This window comes from Dendropsophus ebraccatus, chromosome 8 (assembly GCF_027789765.1).
Source record: "Dendropsophus ebraccatus isolate aDenEbr1 chromosome 8, aDenEbr1.pat, whole genome shotgun sequence".
Classification (NCBI taxonomy): domain Eukaryota; kingdom Metazoa; phylum Chordata; class Amphibia; order Anura; family Hylidae; genus Dendropsophus; species Dendropsophus ebraccatus.
The window spans coordinates 119,712,552-119,735,396 of NC_091461.1; the positions used below are offsets into that span (position 1 = coordinate 119,712,552).

General features: G+C 42.7%; 1 protein-coding gene across 2 annotated transcripts in view; it reads right to left on the bottom strand.

Moving 5' to 3' along the window:
• LOC138799868 (cytosolic carboxypeptidase 6-like) overlaps positions 1–22,845 on the bottom strand; it is a 291,975-nt gene that overhangs the window by 209,257 nt on the left and 59,873 nt on the right. The window contains exon 2 of one of the 2 annotated variants that reach the window (XM_069981583.1): positions 14,872–14,961. The gene's annotated coding sequence lies outside the window, so the exon portion shown is untranslated. Of the gene's footprint in view, positions 1–4,877; positions 4,953–14,871; positions 14,962–22,845 lie in introns of those variants that run through there. The other variant, XM_069981584.1, reaches the window with a different exon arrangement.

Genomic DNA, 22,845 nt, shown 5'->3' on the forward strand with positions numbered 1-22,845 from the left:
CTCCCCAGTGTAATTACTATTCTATGGGTAAAGTGTATTATATAGACATCAGAGGAGGCTGCAGCACTAGTGACACAGACAGCTCTCCCCAGTGTGATGGATATTCAAATAGTAACACGTATATAGACATCAGGGGAGGCTGTAGCACTAGTGAAACAGACAGCTCCTCCAGGGTAATGTCTATTCTAATGGTAACACGTATAATGACATCAGGGGAGGCTGCAGCACTAGTGACACAGACAGCTCTCCCCAGTGTAATGTCTATTCTAATGGGTAAAATGTATTATATAGACATCAGGGGAGGTTGCAGCACTAGTGAAACAGACAGCTTTCCACAGTGTAATGACTATTCTATGGGTAAAATGTATTATATAGACATCAGGGGAAGCTGCAGCACTAGTGACACAGACAGCTCTCCCCAGTGTAATGTCTATTCTATGAGTAAAGTGTATTATATAGACATCAGGGGAGGCTGCAGTGCTAGTGACACAGACAGCTCTCCCCAGTGTGATGGATATTCTAATAGTAACATGTATATAGACATCAGGGGAGGCTGCAGCACTAGTGAAACAGACAGCTCCTCCAGTATAATGGATATTCTAATGGTAACACGTATAATGACATCAGGGGAGGCTGCAGCACTAGTGACACAGACAGCTCTCCCCAGTGTAATGACTATTCTATGGGTAAATGTATTATATAGACACCAGGGGAGGCTGCAGCGCTAGTGAAACAGACAGCTTTCCACAGTGTAATGACTATTCTATGGGTAAAATGTATTATATAGACATCAGGGGAAGCTGCAGCACTAGTGACACAGACAGCTCTCCCCAGTGTAATGGATATTCTAATAGTAACACGTATATAGACATCAGGGGAGGCTGCAGCACTAGTGAAGCAGACAGCTCCTCTAGTATAATGGATATTCTAATGGTAACATGTATAATGACATCAGGGGAGGCTGCAGCACTAGTGACACAGACAGCTCCCCCAGTGTAATAACTATTCTATGGGTAACATGTATTCTATAGATATCAGGGGAGGCTGCAGCACTAGTGACACAGACAGCTCTCCCCAGTGTAATGTCTATTCTAATGGTAACATGTATTATATAGACATCAGGGGAGGTTGCAGCACTAGTGACACAGACAGCTCTCCCCAGTGTAATGTCTATTCTAATGGTAACATGTATTATATAGACATCAGGGGAGGTTGCAGCACTAGTGACACAGACAGCTCTCCCCAGTGTAATGTCTACTCTAATGGTAACATGTAATATATAGACATCAGGGGAGGATCAGTATCACTAGCATTACATTGTTACTCAGGTTTGGGATGGGTCAGAGCCAAAAGAGGAATGAGGAACAAGGACCAGACTCAAACTGGCCTGATGCACAGAAATAAAAACCAGGGTAAAACTAGTTCAGGAACTGTTCTGTACAATGCTGAAACTTAGATGAGAGGCTGGAGGTCCTGGCACACCCGAATAGACCGAAAGAATTGGATATAAAAATCAGGGCATTGTATGTACAAGCAAAAATACAAGTAATAGTTAATATGCAGTTATAATGCAGTCCTGAATTTTCTTGAGATACATATACGTATGCATCTCTATTGGTTACCACTTCAACCCTTTAAACACAGTGTAATTGTAACTTACTTGTGATCCATATGTTAATAATTGATAACGTGCCAGAACATTCAAACACATGTAGTGTCACACAGTTACAGATGCACGTACGGAGATCCCCAGAGGAAATCCCGGCGGCATGTACTGTATGTCTTTAATAGAACTCGAAATTAAAAGTTTTGTTGAGTTTTTAAATGGGCGGCCATATTGCTGGGAAGTGGCAGAAGAGAGCACTGTGTTAGACTGAAAAAGAATACACCACTCCCTGCGGGACATACAGCGGCTGCTAAGTACTGGAAGACTGGATATTTTTTAATTGACGTAATATACAAATCTGTATAACTTTCAAGAGCTAGTTGATTCAAAAAGTACTTTTTTTTCCTCATCTGGAGTACCCCTTTAAGCTCATACTTGAAGTCTTTAACAAGGGACTCAGAATTTGCTAATATAGTATTTTCAGCACCCGGCAACCCCTTTAAGTGAGAGCGAAATGCTAACACCCTGTGGTAAATGTGTATTTTCTTCATCCTTGGTACGAGCCGCTTGAGATTTGCTTTGCCGCCTGTCCCTGGGTGCAGATTGTGTAAAGTGTTCTGTGTGATCCAATGACAGATGACAGTTACTGCCAGCTCCGTGTAAACCTGGACTCTCATTCTGCTTCATCTTCCCCTGAGGGGACAGCTCAGTAAGTCCCTTCCCTGCCGCGGCTCATACGTGAAAACATACACCCAGCCGCCAGGAACGGCACCTCCTGACTGCATATTGATCTCCGCTTTCCTGTGTTTTCCAGGCCTCTCATTCTAAAAGCATTTTCCTGTCCTGAATGGTGGAAGTATCAGAGAGAGAAGCAGCCACCCTGGAGGAGAGGACGGACACCGAGGTGAATTTAGGACATCACCTTCACTCCCGTATCTTCGGTCTTAACTTTTTTGGCTTTAAAAGATTTTAAAGTCAACTTGCAATTTTTTTGTCTTGTGTGATGAATAATTCTGTGACTTTGTATTGAAGTCCAGTGACAATTTTTATTAATGTATCGAATTGCCCCCCCCCCCCCCCCCCCAAGTTATACAAATCACCAATATACACCTATTACGGAAAATTTTTGTAAAGTATTTTTTCCTCTGCACTAACTACTGCATCAAGGCTTCACTTCCCGGATAACATGGTGATGTCACTTTCTGGATAACATGATGTCACTTTCTGGATAACATGGTGATTTCACTTTCTGGATAACATGGTGATGTCACTTTCTGGATAACATGGTGATGTCACTTTCTGGATAACATGGTGATGTCACTTCCTGGATAACATGGTGATGTCACTTCCTGGATAACATGGTGATGTCACTTCCTGGATAACATGGTGATGTCACTTCCTGGATAACATGGTGATGTCACTTCCTGGATAAATATGGTGATGTCACTTTCTGGATAACATGGTGATGTCACTTCCTAGATAAACATGGTGATGTCACTTCCTGGATAACATGGTGATGTCATGACCCGACTCCCAGAGCTGTGCGGGCTGTGGCTGCTGGAGAGGATGATTGCAGAGGGATGCTCAGTGTCCCTCCAGTGCCCTGTGTCCCTCAGTGTCCCCCTGCCATCATCCTCTCCAGCAGCCACAGCCCGCACAGCTCTGGGAGTCGGGTCATGACATCACCATGTTATCCAGGAAGTGACATCACCATGTTGATCAGCTGCTTGTTATCTGCACTCCACCGAGAAAGGAGCCAATAGCAATGGGCTCTACTCCCTGTTTAGTGGGAAAAAAGCCAACCCCTTCCATTCTGTATTTAGTGTAGTGTAGGCTCTGAACAGCTGATTGGCAGGGTGGCAGTTATTTTCTTACCCCATCAATTTTTTTTTCCTTGAAAACCCCTTTAAGAATTTTGTACTTTTATATACCATCCTTTTTAAAGGGATTTTCCAATTAAAGCTTACTTGTCTCCTATCCACAGGATAGGGAACAAGTATGAGAACGTGATAGGTCTGACCTCTGTGCCCTAGGAATTTGAGACTGGCGCCCCCGGCTTCCTTGTTTTCAATGGAGCCGTGGGTCAGCATGTGACCCATAGCTCCATCCATTCTGTATGGAGCGACTGACAAAAGCTGAAAGCTGTATAGAGAATGAATAGAGCTGCGGTTTATGCGCCGACCTACGGCTCCATTCAAAACAAAGGAGCCGGGGTGCCAATCTAGAGATCCCTAGGGAGCACAGAGTTCTGACCCTCCTGCGATCTTATACTTGTCCTCTATCCACAGTATGCTCTATTTAAGTATGCTTAAAGGAGTTATCCAGTGCTACAAAAGCATGGCCACTTTCTTCCAGAGACAGCAACGCTCTCGTCTCCAGTTTGGGTGCAGGTTTTGCTACTTGGTTCCATTGAAGTGAATGGAGCTTAACTACAAACCACACCTGAACTGGAGACAAGAGAGGAGCTGTCTCTGGAAGAAAGTGGCCATGTTTTTGAAGCACAAGCTAACCCCTTTAAATCAGGAAAAGAAAAAAAAAACCTTTAAGAACAGCAACACATCCATCAATTTTAATCACTGCCTCCTCATTAATAATCTTCACACATAACGTGGGAACTAACTGAAAAGCAAGACAGTTCCAGGGAGCGGTGGCGCTCCAGATCGGCAGCCTTTCATCCCATTGGACCTCATAACAATCATCCGGATTGTAATTACTATCACTTGACCTTTTCAACTAAATAGTCCGGCTACGGAGTGAACCGGCTCCGGCTTACGGTGATGGATATCATTATAAATCCACCGTGTAAAGGAGCGGCTTAGTAAATCATGTTTTATTGCTCACCAACTAAATGGATCTTGTTTTGGTTGTTTCTCATATTCCGAGCTACAGATTTCATATCTAAAGCAAATACCAAGAGGATGAGTGCACATCGGCTGGCGGAGCGGCAAGGCCACAAAACTCCGACTGAAAGTAGGGCAGGAGGTGTAATTGAAAGCTTTAATATTCGTTTCAGTTCTCCTCTTTCCTGAACAAACGTTTCCTCGTGTGTCCTTTGGTGAGTCGCGCCAATGAACTAATAAAGTCTGATTTGTATCTAGGGGCTGATTGACATGTTGCTGAATTATACAAACATCCTCTTATCTGGCTTTAATGCTGATAACCGTTGCTCTTTTCTCCGGGGCAAAATGTGCTCCGACCGGAATTATCGAAATATGTTTTACATTGAGTATACGGACAGAAACAAATTAGCCCTTATCAAATTACAGCGCACCTTAATCCCATGCAGCCTGTACGCCCGGCCACTCCGAACGTGGATTGTATAATTTTTGACTGATTTAGAAAATTGTTCTGAAAAAAAAAAAATCATTTGCCAAATATCTTGCAAGGGGATTCGGAGTTTATAGATGTGGCGCCCCCCGATCTGGAGGACTGGGAGAGCTCATGCATTTCAATGAGAATGATGTAATACTTAATTTGTCCTCTGGGGTTGCTGCAGGGAAATTGAAGATTGATGAAGAATTTTACAGTTGGAAACTCTGAGACAGTATAGTATTAAGAGGGCCAACTCTTTAAAGGGGTACTCAAGCAATGATGATGTCATAAAGTTGTAATTTACTTCATTTAAAAAAAAAACTCAAGTCATCCAGTACTTATCAGCTGTTGTATGCCCTGCAGGAAGTGGTGTATACTCTGCAGCTTGACACAGTGCTCTCTGCTGCCACCTCTGTCCATGTCAAGAATTGTCCAGAGCAGGAGAGGTTTTCTATGGGATTTGATGCTACTCTAGACAGTTCCTGACATGGGCAGAGGTGGCACTGTGTCAGACTGGAAAGAATACAACACTTCTTGCAGGACATACAGCAGCTGATAAGTACTGTAAGAATTGAGAATTTGAAATAAAAGTAATTTACAAATCTGTATACTGTAACTTTCTGACACAAGTTGATTTGAAATAGCCCCTTTAAGAGCACTCCTTGCTATTAGAAAAGATTGATAGAAAATAGTTTAAATGCTTAGTGTTCTGTGCAAACTTGAAGTTTGAAAAGGGCCTAGTATGGTATATAGAAAAGTCTTTAGAGCCCTTTAATATCCTTGATGGCAAATGACTGAACTATTAGTTTAGAAAACACAACACAATCCAGCCTTGATGCAATGTACTTTACCAGCTGCAATACCAGTTCTGACCACTAGGGGCTTTTCATTCAAAGTAGATAGGGAGGAAAGCAGATACAAGGCAGTCTGCAGCGGAGAATCACAGGGATTGTGAGCAATTTGGAAACTCCTAAAAACACAGTCCTTACATTACAGAGAGGACACACAGACATGAATGGAAGAACACAGACTGCAGACTTTTACTAAACTCATGATATCCACTAACATATGTAATAATAGCATCAAAGTGTCCATAGCCTTTAATGTCTCGTTAATATTTGATAATATAGACAGCCTTCACCTAGGAACACAATCCGATTGAAATCAATGTTTCTTTTATAGTTGATAATACTGGTAACCGTCTCATTGGACTATAGATTGGAAAAGCTGCAATACCAGCTATGACCACTAGAGACCTCTCACTAGAACGGTACATACTGCAATGACATTCCTATGTTATACCAGCAGTAGATTGCAATGCTCAGTACAGTAATTCCCTTTATATTGTTACTGCTTGTTCACTGACCAGTGTAACAAGTCATTTCTATAGTTTTATGTGATAGTTACAAATGGCAATCCACCAGAAGATCCCGGTCTGTAATAGAATTTTAGAGATGTTCAGAACACAAGAATAAAAGAATGAAGAAGAATATCTTGTGGCATTTTCGTGATTCCAAACAACTTGTGTTTTAGGTGAGTGCTATTGAATTTTTGCAAAAAATCAAAGCGTATCCCTGGAGAGAGCGGAAGAAGTTTCAAAGACAGAAGGGTCAGGAGGAGGCTGGCGGATTCCTCAGCGGAGAATAAGCTACATTTATAAGTAGGAGTGATCAAATGATGGGCTTTATAACAAGTCTATTATAGTGGAGGATAACATTACTGCATAGGCTCACCTTGGATTAGGTAGATAGATAGATAGATAGATAGATAGATAGATAGATAGATAGATAGATAGGAGATAGATAGATAGGAGATAGATAGGTAGGAGATAGATAGGAGATAGATAGATAGATAGATAGATAGATAGATAGATAGATAGATAGATAGATAGATAGGAGATAGATAGATAGATAGATAGATAGGAGATAGATAGATAGATAGATAGATAGATAGATAGGAGATAGATAGATAGATAGATAGATAGAATTATCGAAGTTGTCAGGATACAAGATACTGCATATAGCATCCCATGCTGTACCTATATGCAAAAAAGTCAGCAGAGCCTCCGTTACGAGTCTCAATAAGTAAACATTGCTAGCCAAATATCCCTCCAGGGAAGGACCTAGGAAAGTGATGGTTTCTGTACGGAGACCACCAAAACCACCATATTATGTGGCCCCTTCGGTCAGTATCCAGTCTGATGGTATGTCCAGGGAAATACCAAAGTCAGGGATCCATCCACAGACAGCGGTTTCGGAGTGTTGCCCCTCATCAGTGTGGAGTAGGATTCTGGCTAGACTGGAGCAATGCCTAGTAGACCAATACGGCACACAGACACTGATCTCAAGGAGACCAGCTAAAGAACACATAGATGAGAGGCAACACCCTGAAATATCTCCTGCTAACAAAGCTGTATTGGCTAAAAAGGCTTCATGGGGGTATTGGGATTGGACCTCTGCTGGTTGGTAAAAGGTTATCTTCTCCATCTATTGGGTTGTTGTCTTCTCCGCTAGTTTGTAAAGAGTTGTCTTCTCTGTTGATTGGTAAAGAGTCGTCTTCTCTGTTGATTAGTAAAGGGTTGTCTTATCTGTTGATTGGTAAAGGGTTGTCTTATCTGTTGATTGGTAAAGGGTTGTCTTATCTGTTGATTGGTAAAGGGTTGTCTTATCTGTTGATTGGTAAAGGGTTGTCTTCTCTACTGATTGGTAAAGAGTTGTCTTCTCTGCTTATTGGTAAAGGGTTGTCTTCTCTGCTGATTGGTAAAGGGTTGTCTTCTCTGTTGATTGGTAAAGGGCTGTCTTCTCTGTTGATTGGTAAAAGGCTGTCTTCTCCATTGATCGGTAAAGGGATGTCTTCTCTGTTGATTGGTAAAGGGCTGTCTTCTCTGTTGATTGGTAAAAGGCTGTCTTCTCCATTGATCGGTAAAGGGATGTCTTCTCTGTTGATTGGTAAAGGGCTGTCTTCTCCATTGATCGGTAACGGGATGTCTTCTCTGTTGATTGGTAAAGGGCTGTCTTCTCTGTTGATTGGTAAAGGTTTGTCTTCTCTGCTTATTGGTAAAGGGTTGTCTTCTCTGCTGATTGGTAAAAGGTTGTCTTCTCTGTTGATTGGTAAAGGGTTGTCTTCTCTGTTGATTGGTAAAGGGCTGTCTTCTCCATTGATCGGTAAAGGGATGTCTTCTCTGTTGATTGGTAAAGGGCTGTCTTCTCCATTGATCGGTAACGGGATGTCTTCTCTGCTGATTGGTAAAGGGCTGTCTTCTCCATTGATCGGTAACGGGATGTCTTCTCTGTTGATTGGTAAAGGGCTGTCTTCTCCATTGATCGGTAACGGGATGTCTTCTCTGCTGATTGATAAAGGGCTGTCTTCTCTGTTGATTGGTAAAAGGTTGTCTTCTCTGTTGATTGGTGAAAGATTGTCTTCTCTGGTGATTGGTAAAGAGACTGGTTTCACCACTGGTTGGTAAAGGATTGTCTTCTCTACTGATTGGTAAATGGCTGTTTTTGCAGCTGATTGGTAAGGGATTGTCTCCTCCGCTGATTGGTAAAGGGCTGTCTTCTCCAATTAGATTAATCTGAAGAACCTGCTGACAGATCCCTAATGGGCATGGAGCACTGAGGATGAAGGTATGTCTGTTAACTCCATCTTTGGTGCCATCCTCATAAAGTTAGTTGGCTATCACCCCTCTGAGCACTGCTTCGGCCCCCTCCATTGATAATAATTTGGGAGCGAGTTAGCCAGGCGCAGGATCATCACATGGGGGCAGGGATGCTTCCCTGGCCAGCCTGTCCCTTCTAACAATTATCAAAACAGGGGTCCGGATCAGTGCAAGGAGGGGCGGTAGCCATGCTCCTAGCGCTCCTAACGGCTTACCAGGCACAACTGACAGCATGGAAACGCTGTTGAGGATGAAGGTAGGAGACACACCTCCATCCTACAGCGCCCTGTGACCATTAGGAAACTATCAGCAGGTTAGATCAATCTAACCTGCTGATAGTTCCCCTTTAAGAAACAAAGCACTCAAATAGTTAAAATCCCTATCATAATGAAGAATCCATTGTCACATTCAATTCACTAGCAAAATTAAAACCATTCCTGACTTCCCTCTTGTCTTAGGGAAGGATAAAAAAAAAAAAAAAATGATATGAAGAAAACAAAAAATAATTAGTTTCGGGGCCACCTGAGACTCGTCTGCGCTAAGCCTCTGATATCTCTGGGAACAAAAAAAATCTGATGCTAAGTTATGTACAAATGAATATTTCTGCATGTTTACAGTTTGTAATACTTAATTAGCATATAAATGCCCATAAATGTTTAATCCAAAATATACAGACATTGGAAATTAATTACGCTCCAATCATCAAGCAGGAAAAGTTGCTGAGTGGAACCGCTGCCCTTAACCTTTGCTTTTAGGAGAACTGCGTTTAACAAACAAGATACTCCAGATAATAGCCGGGCTCCCGACTAACACGGTTATATAGGGCAGCAAACTAATTAACAGGAAAGTTCTCCGGAAATCCCAAGGTTTGTTGTCACTGCAGGCGCCGCTTACTCCAAACTTTTCCCAGACTTTACAAGAGATCAGTAAACAGACCGAGTCTTATTTAGGTCTCTTGTTAATGCTGTCCATCGCATGACCTCAAAAATGTTCTGAATTCATTGCACGCTTTTTGAAGTCTAATCACATTAGGAAGGAGGGAGGAGGCGTAATTACTGGTCATCTTGTAACAGCTCAAATAGACTTGTCTTACTATTACTTCAGAGAGTGACATCAGCTCCAGGAAAAGGCTGTCAGGGAGGGGGAGGGGCTACAGGAGGAGGCTGCCTGTCAGGGAGAGGGAGGGGCTACAGGTGGAGGCTGCCTGTCAGGGAGGGGGAGGGGCTACAGGAGGAGGCTGCCTGTCAGGGAGGGGGAGGGGCTCCAGGAGAAGGCTGCCTGTCAGGGAGGGGGAGGGGCTACAGGAGGAGGCTCTCTGTTAGGGAGGGGGAGGGGCTACAGGAGGAGGCTGCCTGTCAGGGAGGGGGAGAGGCTACAGGAGGAGGCTGCCTGTCAGGGAGGGGGAGGGGCTACAGGAGGAGGCTGCCTGTCAGGGAGAGGGAGGGGCTACAGGAGGAGGATGCCTGTCAGGGAGAGGGAGGGGCTACAAGAGGAGGCTGCCTGTCATGGAGGGGGAGGGGCTACAGGAGGAGGCTGCCTGTCAGGGAGAGGTGGCGCTACAGGAGGAAGCTGTCTGTCAGGACTACAGAAGGAGGATGCCTCTCAGCGAGGAGGAGGAGCTGCAGTGGATAGCTGCTTGTCAGGGAGGGGTAGGAGCTACAGGAAAAGGCTGCCTGTCAGGGAGGGGGAGGGGCTACAGGAGGAGGCTGCCTGTCAGGGAGGGGGAGGGGCTACAGGAGGAGGCTGCCTGTCAGGGAGAGGGAGAGGCTACAGGAGGAGGCTGCCTGTCAGGGAGGGGTAAGAGCTTCAGACAGAGGATGCCTGTCAGGTAGGGAGAGGGGTTACAGAAGATAGATGCCTTAAGGAGGGAAGGAGCCACAGAAGATGCCTGTCAGAACAGGGGAGGAGATACAGGAGGAGGATATTTGTCAAGAAAAGAAAGCAGATAAAGGAGGATAAGGGGAAGAAGCTACAGGAGGAGAATGACTATCAGGGTGGGGAAGAAGCTACAGGAGTAAGAAGACTTTCAGGGAGGAAGAGGAGCTACAGGAGGAGGATGCCTGTCAGGGAGGAGGAGGAAGAGGAGCTACAGGAGGAGGATGCCTGTCAGGAGGAGGAGGAAGAGGAGCTACAGGAGGAGGATGCCTGTCAGGAGGAGGAGGAAGAGGAGCTACAGGAGGAGGATGCCTGTCAGGAGGAGGAGGAAGAGGAGCTACAGGAGGAGGATGCCTGTCAGGGAGGAGGAGGAAGAGGAGCTACAGGAGGAGGATGCCTGTCAGGGAGGAGGAGGAAGAGGATCTACAGGAGGAGGATGCCTGTCAGGGTGGAGGAAGAGGAGCTACAGGAGGAGGATGCCTGTCAGGGTGGAGGAAGAGGAGCTACAGGAGGAGGATGCCTGTCAGGGAGGAGGAAGAGAAGCTACAGGAGGAGGATGCCTGTCAGGGAGTGGGAAGAGGAGCTACAGGAGGAGGAGGTCTCAGGGAGTGGGAGAAGTAACTACTGTGAGAGGACAGGCTGATGCTGAAGGTGAGGAAGAGTGTAAGATTTGTGCATTTAATAACTATTTTAACAACATTCAAAATTCTAATATTTGTAAGGAAAAAAAATACATAAAAAAATACATTTTATTATTTATATATATATATATATATATATATATATATATATATATATAAAAATAAAAAAAAGTGTATTATTGATTTGCAGAGTGAATGTTCGGTCGTGTCTATTAGCTGCTAGTGAGGGGATGCTGACACCTATGACCGGTTACATCCGACACCTTATATTTCTGATATTCACTTTTATTGATATGTTTTTTCCCAGGTGTGAAATCTTAGAAGAACATAAATCATGGATATTACTGGTTACAAGGAACCCAAGGAGTGAAGCCCGTCTGGGAGGCTATAGATTACATGTTATACGCAGTTCACACGGCAAAGTCTTTCAGAGAACGGACATTAAATGGCACAAAGTTTCCTCTTTGCTGTCATTAAAACTTGGAAGGGCCCTTATGTTGCTCCCTGAATGGACCCTGACATTCTGCAGGTTTTCTTGCCTATTGATGGATATCACCCTGGGTGTCCGCACCAGCACATCAATAAGACAACACTTGTTTTTTTTTTGTTGTGTGTTAAGTAAGAAGGTGCAATTCTCAGTTTTCTTAATATCCCGCGGCTAATGGAATGTACGGTGCCAATGTAATGATATATAACAACCACAAAACATCCATTGTAGGTGATATCTATATGTGTGCTGGGGGGGATATTGCATAACGCTTACATTACATCAGGTAATACTATGTAGGCGCTATATACATCAGGTAATACTATGTAGGTGCTATATACATCAGGTAATACTATGTAGGTGCTATATACATCTAGTAATACTATGTAGGTGCTATATACATTAGGTAATATTATGTAGGTGCTATATACATCAGGTAATACTATGTAGGTGCTATATACATCAGGTAATATTATGTAGGTGCTATATACATCAGGTAATACTATGTAGGTGCTATATACATCAGGTAATACTATGTAGGTGCTATATACATCAGGTAATACTATCTAGGTGCTATATACATCAGGTAATACTATGTAGGTGCTATATACATCTAGTAATACTATGTAGGTGCTATATACATCAGGTAATATTATGTAGGTGCTATATACATCAGGTAATACTATGCAGGTGCTATATACATCTAGTAATACTATGAAGGTGCTATATAAATCAGGTAATATTCTGTAGGTGCTATATACATCAGGTAATACTATGTAGGTGCTGTATACATCAGGTAATACTATGAAGGTGCTATATAAATCAGGTAGTATTATGTAGGTGCTATATACATCAGGTAATACTATGTAGGTGCTATATACATCAGGTAATATTATGTAGGTGCTATATACATCAGGTAATACTATGTAGGTGCTATATACATCAGGTAATACTATCTAGGTGCTATATACATCTGGTAATACTATGTAGGTGCTATATACATCAGGTAATACTATGTAGGTGCTATATACATCAGGTAATACTATGTAGGTGCTATATAAATCAGGTAATATTATGTAGGTGCTATATACATCAGGTAATATTATGTAGGTGCTATATACATCAGGTAATACTATGTAGGTGCTGTATACATCAGGTAATACTATGTAGGTGCTGTATACATCAGGTAATACTATGTAGGTGCTGTATACATCAGGTAATACTATGTAGGTGCTGTATACATCAGGTAATACTATGTAGGTGCTATATACATCAGGTAATACTATGTAGGTGCTATATACATCCGGTAATACTATGTAGGTGCTATATAAATCAGGTAATATTATGTAGGTGCTATATACACTTACAGTATTAGCTGCTTACTATGTTAAGTGCTGAGGCTTTATCTTAAAGTGTGCCTGTCATTTCAAAAATTGCATGTTTTTTGTTCGATTAAAGGGGTATTCCACTCAAACATAACTTCTGATATGTTGCTGCGAGTGAGATTAACAATTTCTTCCATACTTGTTATTATCTATTCAGTCTCCTTCCCCCAGTTCTCAGCTGCTGCTGCTTTCTGCTGAAGACGCAAAAATCTGTGTGTGAGCTTTTCTCTCTGTCCCCCCCTCCCTTCTGAGACAGCTGAGGTAAACAGGTCCCTGGCAGGCTTTATTTGCAACATTGTAGCTTCTTTGTAATGCTGGGAAGATTAATCACAGTAAGTTCATCAGCAGCTTGACCTCAGAGTAACCCTCTCAGAGATACAAATAAGGTACAATGTTGCAGATACAGCCAGTCAGGGACTTGTTTGCATCACGAGGAAGAGGGGAGACAGAGAGAAAGGCTCACGCACAGATTTTTGTATCTTCAGCAGAAAGCAGCAGCTGAGAACTGGGGGAAGGAGACTGAATAGATAATAACAAGTATTAAAGGAATTGTTAGTCTCACCATGGGCAGAAACATATCAGAAGGTATGTTTGAATGGAATACCCCTTTAACCCTTCATCCTTGTGATGGCTTTTATTGAGTTCCATCCATGGTGCATAGATATTTCTCATTCTCTCAATTTCAGAGGTCGGAGCAGAGTTTGCCTGTTTGCCCTCAGTACTCACACATGGACTTCCTTTTCCTTACTTTCTTGGCCAATCACAGCACAGCACAGCACAGCACATACTCCTCTCTGCTATGTCATGACATCCCTAGTACTAGTAACATACAATGATTCAGCATGCCTTCATAGGTGATTTCTGTAAGCTTCATTGTGGCGCCTTCAAATGGTCAGAACCCCCCACCACTGATCACTAGTGCAAGCTGGGAGAAGTACACACTAAGCAAGTTTTTTTTTTTTTCTAGTTCTGAGCATGCAATGAAGACAGACTCCTATACTAAGTCCATGTGAGTGGAGTGAGAAGCATTTACCCACATGCTTGTGCGTCATTACAATCCAGCTCTACTCCCTTTAATGGGACTGAGCTGCAATACCACATCCAACCTGAGGACAAGAGTGGCGCTGTTTCTGGAAGAAAATGGCCATGTTTTTCTTAGCCTGGATAACCCCTTTAAGTAGCCAGAACTAGTCATTTATTAAAGTCTTAGGCTATGTTCACACTACGTAAAACTACGGCCGTTGTTGCCGAGATGATCTGGCCAGAGACCGGCCATTCCGTGACCCGGCCGGTACAAGCAATTTTAAGAAACTCTCTAATAGGTTTTATTAAGCAAAAGAGTTTCCTTCTGTACTCAAAATGCTGTTTTCCTACCCCCCCCCCCCCCCACACACACACACCTCAGAAGAAGCAGGATTTCTGTGTGCATTATGCTCTGTGGAGAGGGGAGGGGCTGAGGGGGATGAGTGAGCACAGAGAGGAGAAAAGGCAGCCCTGCACAGCACAACATCCTGCAATCCTCTCTCATCAAGTTTCACGACTACCAGTGACCTTTCTGACCTGTGAATCCAGAGTGTTATGTATCCAGACAGTCTCCAAACTACACAGCTGCTTCTCTGCTCTTCCTGATCACCCCTCAGCCACTCCCCTCTCCATAGGTTATAATGGACGCAGTCCATTATAACCCGTCTTCACTTTGTTCCTCTGTAATGAAGACGGCTTTGCCTGGTAATGCACAGATAAGAAGTGTGTGTGTCTCTGTAATAAAACCTATTACAGAATTTCTTAAAATTGCTTGTACTGTTGATTTCTTTAAATTTAAATAACAGAAAACACTTTAAGAGTTCTTCTCTGGAAGCCTCCTGTCATTGTTACCTAAAGGGTGTAAGGAAGTGACAGTCACTCACCCTGACATACAAAGGAAGATGGCGTCTCCCCCGGGTGTACTCGCGCAGTGATAAACACGACCCTCTGCTCAGCTTCAGAGACCAGGTTCACTGGAAGAAAGAGACAGACCTCATCAATTCCGAGCCGCAGATTGGAACATTAATATTAATGTGTCCCCTTTTATTAAAATACGCCATAAATTATGAATTTCTTTGAATCCATTATTAAACAAATCGCCCGCACCCTCTCCTGCGGAGTTAGCGGGAACGGGAGAGGACACGTTAACCCTCGCCTATATCCATCGCATGTCGCAAATCATTGGAAAGGGAAAATTTCACTGTCCACAAAATCCTCCACCTGCAATGTAAGCATGGAAGTCCCTGAGTCCTGCTCATCTGGAAGGGAAGATGGAATCTGGGGGAGGAGCTATGCAGATTGATCGCAAAGGATTTAGGAAAACTCTTCAATTATTTATTTAAAGTGTCCCCATTTACAAAAATAAATAAATAAGTTGGCATGTAACAGGGAAAATAATGTAAAAAATAATAATTAGAACAGAATTTAAGGGTCCAACTCTCTTTGGAGTCACCTTAGCATGGTGAGTTGGTACATTCAATGGTTTGCTAAGAACCTAATTTTTTTATTAAAAAAACAAACAAACTTTAGAATCGGTTTTTATTGCAGGTACGCTAGAGGGAGTATATACAGTGAGGCCTGACACTTGCAGGTTGCCGCCACATTTTTCTGGTTTTGTCTGTATGTTAGCCACGGCAGCATGCAAACTGCACAATGTGATCAATTCCTTTGCTTTTTATGTAACAAAGACAAGTCAAAAGTTTTGACGGATGAGTTTGAGACTACTACAGATTCTAGAGTTAGCCGGTAGTTTTGAGCCAAACCCAAGCGCTTGGCATTTGAATCTGCGCGGCTGCAGAAGTTGGATGCCAACCTAGGGTTCCAGGAAAACATGAATACAGCTCATGGCCTTTGAGTGTGCCCATGTTTCCAGGATTCCCAGGGCGGCATCCAAACTCTCCAGCCGCTGAGAGTCAAATGTTGAGCACTCGAGATGAGAGAACATTGCCCAACCTGAACAGTTCAGCGTCTTCGCTCAACATTATGAGCCAGGATATGTGTGCAAAAAGAAGAGCCTGTGCAGCCTCATTGAAGAGTCTCGAAACACAGGACTAGCCAGATATCCCTCCGGGAAGGACCCAGCCAAGGGGTGGCTCCTGTAAGGAAACCACCATATTAAGTGGCCCTATAAGTCAATGTAATGACAAGGGAAAAACCAAGGCCAGGTGTCCATCCACGTACAGCTGTTTCGGGGTGTTGCCCCTCATCAGTGTGGAGCAGGATTCTGGCTAGGTGGGAGCAATGCCTAGTAGAGCCATAAGCTATAGTATATGTGTGCGGCTGAGCACGCCCCTGCCCCTCGCTGCCTTTCCTGTCTATAACTTACAATAGAGACCACGTCCGCCAGCAAAAAAGAAGAGCCAGCGAGCTGAGAAGTACAGTAGTCTTCCTGCTCATTCTAGAGATCAGTGGGTGTCCCTAACATATCAAACATGCCAAAGGTTTTTGCATATGACAGGGATACTTAAAAACCTTGCGCATTTAAATAAGATTCAAGTGGGCGGTTCTACTTAATCAGTGATTGACAGCTTTACCTGTATGAGCATACAGATAACTGTCATTCACTGATTAGGACCGCCCACTGGACTCCTAAGACCAGGATTTTATTGAATAAATTAAAAGTTATACTGAATCTTTTTCCCACAAAATTATATATCAATATGTGCGGCTCCTCTGGTTTATAACATGCATCTGGCGGATCATATTGCATTTTCAAAGTGACAAGTACACTTTAAGTATTTTAATATTCTATTCAGAAAGTTTGTAGTAATAGCTACAATATTTGTACTTGACAAATAACAAAAAGTGACTTTAGCTACCATAGAGGCAGGAAAGGCGGTTGCTATGGGGTCCGTGGAGGGAGGGGGGCCCGGGATGCACAGGGAAGATAAGAGCCTCCTGTTTCCTTTTGCTTAACCCCTTATGTACTGCAGTGTGTAAGTGCAGTTTAATACAGTGGATGGACAGAATAAGCAGACATTAGCTTTCTCCTCTGCCAGTCACTGTTGTGGCTGCACGCAGGATTCTGCCTCTGGCCACAAGAGAATCTTATATATATATCATAGCGTGTAGGGGAGGGGGGGGCCCATGCAGTTTTATTGCTATGGGGCCCCATGAATCCTAGATACGCCCCTGGATAGATAGATAGATAGATAGATAGATAGGAGATAGATAGATAGATAGATAGATAGATAGATAGATAGATAGATAGGAGATAGATAGATAGATAAATAGATAGATAGGAGATAGCTAGATAGATAGATAGATAGGAGATAGATAGATAGATAGATAGATAGATAGATAGATAGAAGATAGATAGATAGATAGGAGATAGATAGATAGATAGATAGATAGGAGATAGATAGATAGATAGATAGATAGATAGATAGATAGATAGATAGATAGGAGATAGGAGATAGATAGATAGATAGATAGATAGATAGATAGGAGATAGATAGATAGATAGATAGATAGATAGATAGATAGGAGATAGATAGATAGATAGATAGATAGATAGATAGGAGATAGATAGATAGATAATAGATAGGACATAGATAGATAGATAAGAGATAGATAGATAGATAGGAGATAGATGGATAGATAGATAGATAGATAGATAGATAGATAGATAGATAGATAGATAGATATTTTGCATCAAAGACCTCTATGAAGGTGAAGCAGCACATAGCACAGTGCAGATTTGCCATCAGTCTTGCACACGGTTAGTATTACACTGGCTGATGGAATATTTAATAACCTGTGACGAGTAACAATCCTACAGTGAAGGAGAACAAAACTGAAAATACAAGGTTGTCCGTATACAGACTGTGTATAATATCAGATCAACCAAATAACATTAATTGTTCTGTATTACTAAAAAAATGAAAAAAAAAAATAATAAATCTAGCAGGAAGGTACATGTCCCTCCACATGTTTGCTGTCTTGTCTGGTACAGTAGGAGGCGCTATCATAGTGTCCATATTCCCCATTTTGTGTTGTGGTTTGTGCCCAATGAGCACAGATGAGCACATTTTTTTCTTAATTCCAGTTCTAGTTTGCCCAGTAGGCACAGGCCTATAGTTACTCTAACATGCTCTTTTGAAGATATATAGAATATATTGTAAATCCATATGTGAATCCATATCCATTACACTGGGGGAAGCTGTGTGTGTCACTAGTGCTGCAGCCTCCCTTGATATATAATACATGTTACCATTAGAATAGACATTATACTGGGGGAAGCTGTCTGTGTGACTAGTGTTGCAGCCGCAGAGCATGCAGTAATTGAGATATTTTTGCTCTTTCTGCTACACTGTTCCACGGCTGAAGAGCTAGTGACACAGACAGCTCCCCCAGTGTAATGTCTATTCTAATGATAACATGTATTATATAGACATCAGGGAAGGCTGCAGCACTAGTGGCACAGACAGCTCCCCCCAGTGTAATGTCTTTTCTATGACTGTACCCATGTATCCAAACTCCTTAGGACTGCATCCAACTTCTTTAGCCACCAGCATTCAAGTGCTGAACAATTAAACTCAAGCATGCTTGACAAACATATTATATAGACATCAGGGGAGGCTGCAACACCAATAAAACTGACAGCTTTCCCCAATGTAATGTCTGTTCTAAAGATAACATTTCTTACATAAACATCAGGGGAGGCTAAAACACTAATGACACATACAGCATCCCCAGTGCAATGTCTATTCTAATGATAACATATATAATAGAGTCATTGGGGGAGGCTGCAGCACTAGTGACACAGCTTCCCCCAGTGTAATGTCTATTCTAATGGTAACATGTATTATATGGACATGAGGGGAGGCTGCAGCACTAGTGACACAGACAGCTCCCCCAGTGTAATGTCTATTATAATGGTAACATGTATTATATAGACATGAGGGGAGGCTGCAGCACTAGTGACACAGACAGCTTCCCCCAGTGTAATGTCTATTCTGATGGTAACATGTATTATATAGACATCAGAGGAGGCTATAGCACGAGTGACACAGACAGCTCCCCCCAGTGTATTGTCACTGTCAGGACAGGGGAGGTAGGGATAAGACACGACAGTGAGCCCTAATGCTGAGCCCACCCACTTTCCCTACCTATCTGCCTCAAATGGCCCTAGGCAGCCGCGGACAACAGCGGAGGAGGTCCCTGCTCTGGTGTAAGTGTAACACAGAACGAGACAGACAAACAAACACAAAGGATAGTCAACAAGCCAAGGTCAAAACCAAACGGGCAACGCAGTACAAAATCGGTAAACAGTCGGGTAGTCAAAGGTCAGGCGGGAGGTCAGATAACAGGTAAATTGAGCAGAGGAATTAGGTACGGGGATCGCAGGAATAGACAGGGGGAGCTGGGACCAGGGTATGAACCTTAATAGCCAGCAGTGAGAGACTGGCTCAGCTTTCTTTTATGAGGATCAAAAGCCTGTTTCGGATCCCCATTGAACAGGAGCTTTGATTCTCAAGGTTCCGGACAGGCAGAGGAAAAAGTCAATCAAAAGCCTTGCTCAGCTGCAGCAATCAAGTCTAGCAGAGTTCAGTGTAACTCCTGCATTGCTGGAACCTGAGAAGCAATCAGGTGTGTCACACAGAAGCAAAAACAGGCCCAGTTCAGACCAGGCTACTGCACATTCCTGACAGTCACTCTTAACTGCTGCCAAAGTATACATGTAAACAAATTGTAAATAATTTTTATTCACCGCTTTAATAAAGGGCAATCGTCTTCAACCTCATTTACAATTTTGCTTTTGGATCAACACTGGAGGGTTTAATTTTGGATTTGCTGGAGCTGTGACTGTGTTTGAATATTATCGATATGTTTTTTTTTTTTCTATTCAATGACAGAAAGCAGGTTTTGAACAGAATAAGGCATTGCTGTACAAACAAATGCAACATCCATCCAGGCTGATCATATAGTATACTCCCTTGTCTACAGAGCTTCTGCGACTGATCCTAGTGAGTAACACAACCCACCAATTCTAAGGAACAATTCACTTACTCGTGCTGCAAGGTGTAATTCTGATCACGACCAGACCAGGACAACACCAGGACAACACCAGGACAACACCAGGACAACACCAGGACAACACCAGGACAACACCAGGAGACGGATAACTCCAATTTGATGTTAAAACAATGCGTTTCGGAGGCCCACAGTCAGGAAGTGGCAGAATTCAGGTACTGACACAGAATGTTTATTGGAACAAAATATTTATCTTTTTCATTTTCCAAAATAAACACTGAGTTGCTAAAACGGCGGTAAATAGAGACGAGCTAACTTTAAAAAAGTTTTATTTGGCAGGTTCTCATTCATTTTGGGCGTAAAACAGCTAAACAGTTGCAGGTGTTTGGCGGTTTTGGTGTGGTTCAGCTGTTCGCTGATTTCTACTTATCTGTCCGCGCCCCCACCCCCAGTGTCCTTGGTCTCTGGCCTCCAGTGTCCTCTGTAGCCAAAATCTGACTTAGACAATCACCGACTGAGGGACAGGGCGGCGGCCAATAATTGACTCAGTGGGCTGTCACCTTCGAGAAAGAAGAGTTACAACCTGCTCAGCCAATCACTGGCCACGGTGCTGTCCCGGCTCAGTCAGTGCTTGGCCAAGCAGACTTTAGGTGGCTGGAGACACCAGAGACACAGAGGAGGACACTGAGAGTGAGGATAGTTGAGCACATTTTTTTTTTTTTTTTTTTTAATTTAATGAATTTGAAAACAAAATATAAAAATTTTTTTTAGTTAACAATGCGTATTAATGGCAAAATTCATTGGGAATCCAGCATTGCTCATCCCTAATAGTAACCCTTTATGGTGTGGCCTACTTAATGGGTGGATCCTAAAGGTCTCGGACATTATAGGCACCTAAGATATTGTATGATTTTGATTTATAAATATAAATTTCTGTAAAATCCCATTAAACGTGTCATAGTATTTGCAGAATCCAGAAAGTGAACATAATTTTTTTTTTGCCTTTGCCTTTCCCTCCATCCATAGGGACGTTGTGGACTCGGACTTGGAAATGTGCCGGTAATGAAACATTGTGAAAAGTTCTGAGTCGTGTTCTACTTGGTAAACAGGAATCAAACGCTGTTCTTCAAAGGCCATTCTACAGCTTGTACATTAGAGATAGGACATTTGGGTTCAATACAAAAAAAGGCAATTTTACTTCCAAAACTGCCTTCACTTATTGCTCTGGAAACCATCCAAGGAGAATTCCTTCTAGAAAGCCGCGAGCAGACGGAACAAGTCGCAGTTAGGTTTTTACTTTGCCGAATTTGCTCATTTCTTGCATATTTGCTGAAAGAGGAAATACTTGACCTATAACGACAATTGGAGTAAGAACAATGTGTATACGCCAATAGCAAAATAAATCTACTAAAACGTTACTGTAGTGTAAAACAAAATTTAAAAAACTTTTACGAGTCAGATTTGAAATATGTATAAATCGGTGGCTGAGACCCTCACTGACTTCCAGGATCACAGAAGATGATGAGGAGAGTTCTCCTTCTTCTCTATACAATGACCTCAGTTTTTGGCTTGCCTGCACCATCCTGCAACTTTAACAATATCTACTTTGCCAGTTTCCTGGCTTACCTCTGACACCCCGGCCATGTATTTTATTTCATTACATAGTGCTTTTGACTTTTTTATGTTCATATATTTAATATATCAATGTTGTCCAAAAATAAGTAATTTTGTCTGATGGTAGTGCAGAAAAAAACTAATGGATTCATTAGGAAAAGTTACATTGGGCCAATAACCGAAAGTCAAGTGAAGGAGAAAAATGTCTTTTATAGTTCAGTGTTGGATGAAATATATAAAGTCCTAATAACCAAATTATTTCTCAACCTGTCTGTTTTAACTCCTTCCTACCATACAGCAATAGGGCCATGTCATCCTACAGACCCCAACAATGGCCGTCGCACCACATATAGGTGTTTATATCGCTGGCATTTTATTTTTTGTGTTGTTGTTGTTTGTTTTTTCTAGTAAATGACTAGTAAATGCATGCAAAAGGACGCTGGTTGACCTCAGGGAGATCAACCAAAACACCGCAGAAACACCATCACGTGTCTCAACGTCAGTGAACTAGCCAGACCTTCCCTCCGGGAAGGAACAACCAAGCCAAGGGCTGAGGTCAACCAGCGTCCTTTTGCATGCACTTACTAGTCATTGCTCTCACTAGCTATAAATCTACTCCACACTGTTGAGGGGCAAAAACCCCGAAACAGCTGTCTGTGGATGGATACCCTGCTGAGGTGGCTTCCTTGGCTGGAGAACGTCTTTGGCTTGGTTGTTCCTTCCCGGAGGGAAGGTCTGGCTAGTTCACTGACATTGAGACATGTGATGGTGTCTCTGCAGTGTTCTTTTGCACATTTGATTTCCCAGGGGGGCAATGTTCTAGAATACACTGACATTGAGACACGTGATGGTGTCTCTGTGGTGTTTTGGTTGATCTCCCTGAGGTCAACCAGCGTCCTTTTGCATGCACTTACTAGTCATTGCTCTCTCTAGCCAGAAACCTACTCCACACTGTTGAGGGGCAAAAACCCCGAAACAGCTGTCTGTGGATGGATACCTTGCTGAGGTGGTTTCCTTGACTGGAGAACGCTTTGGCTTGGTTGTTCCTTCCCGGAGGGAAGGTCTGACGTCGAGACATGTGATGGTGTCTCTGCAGTGTTCTTCTATACACAGTGACCTTGTAATTGCCAGATTACTCACATTTTCCTACTATATTACACTGCACGTTATTAAAATAAATAACAATAATTTGCTTTTCATGTTCTGAACTTAACACTGATCATAGTAGAGTGAGTCTCCATTCCAAGGTATTCCATGGGTCTTTATGG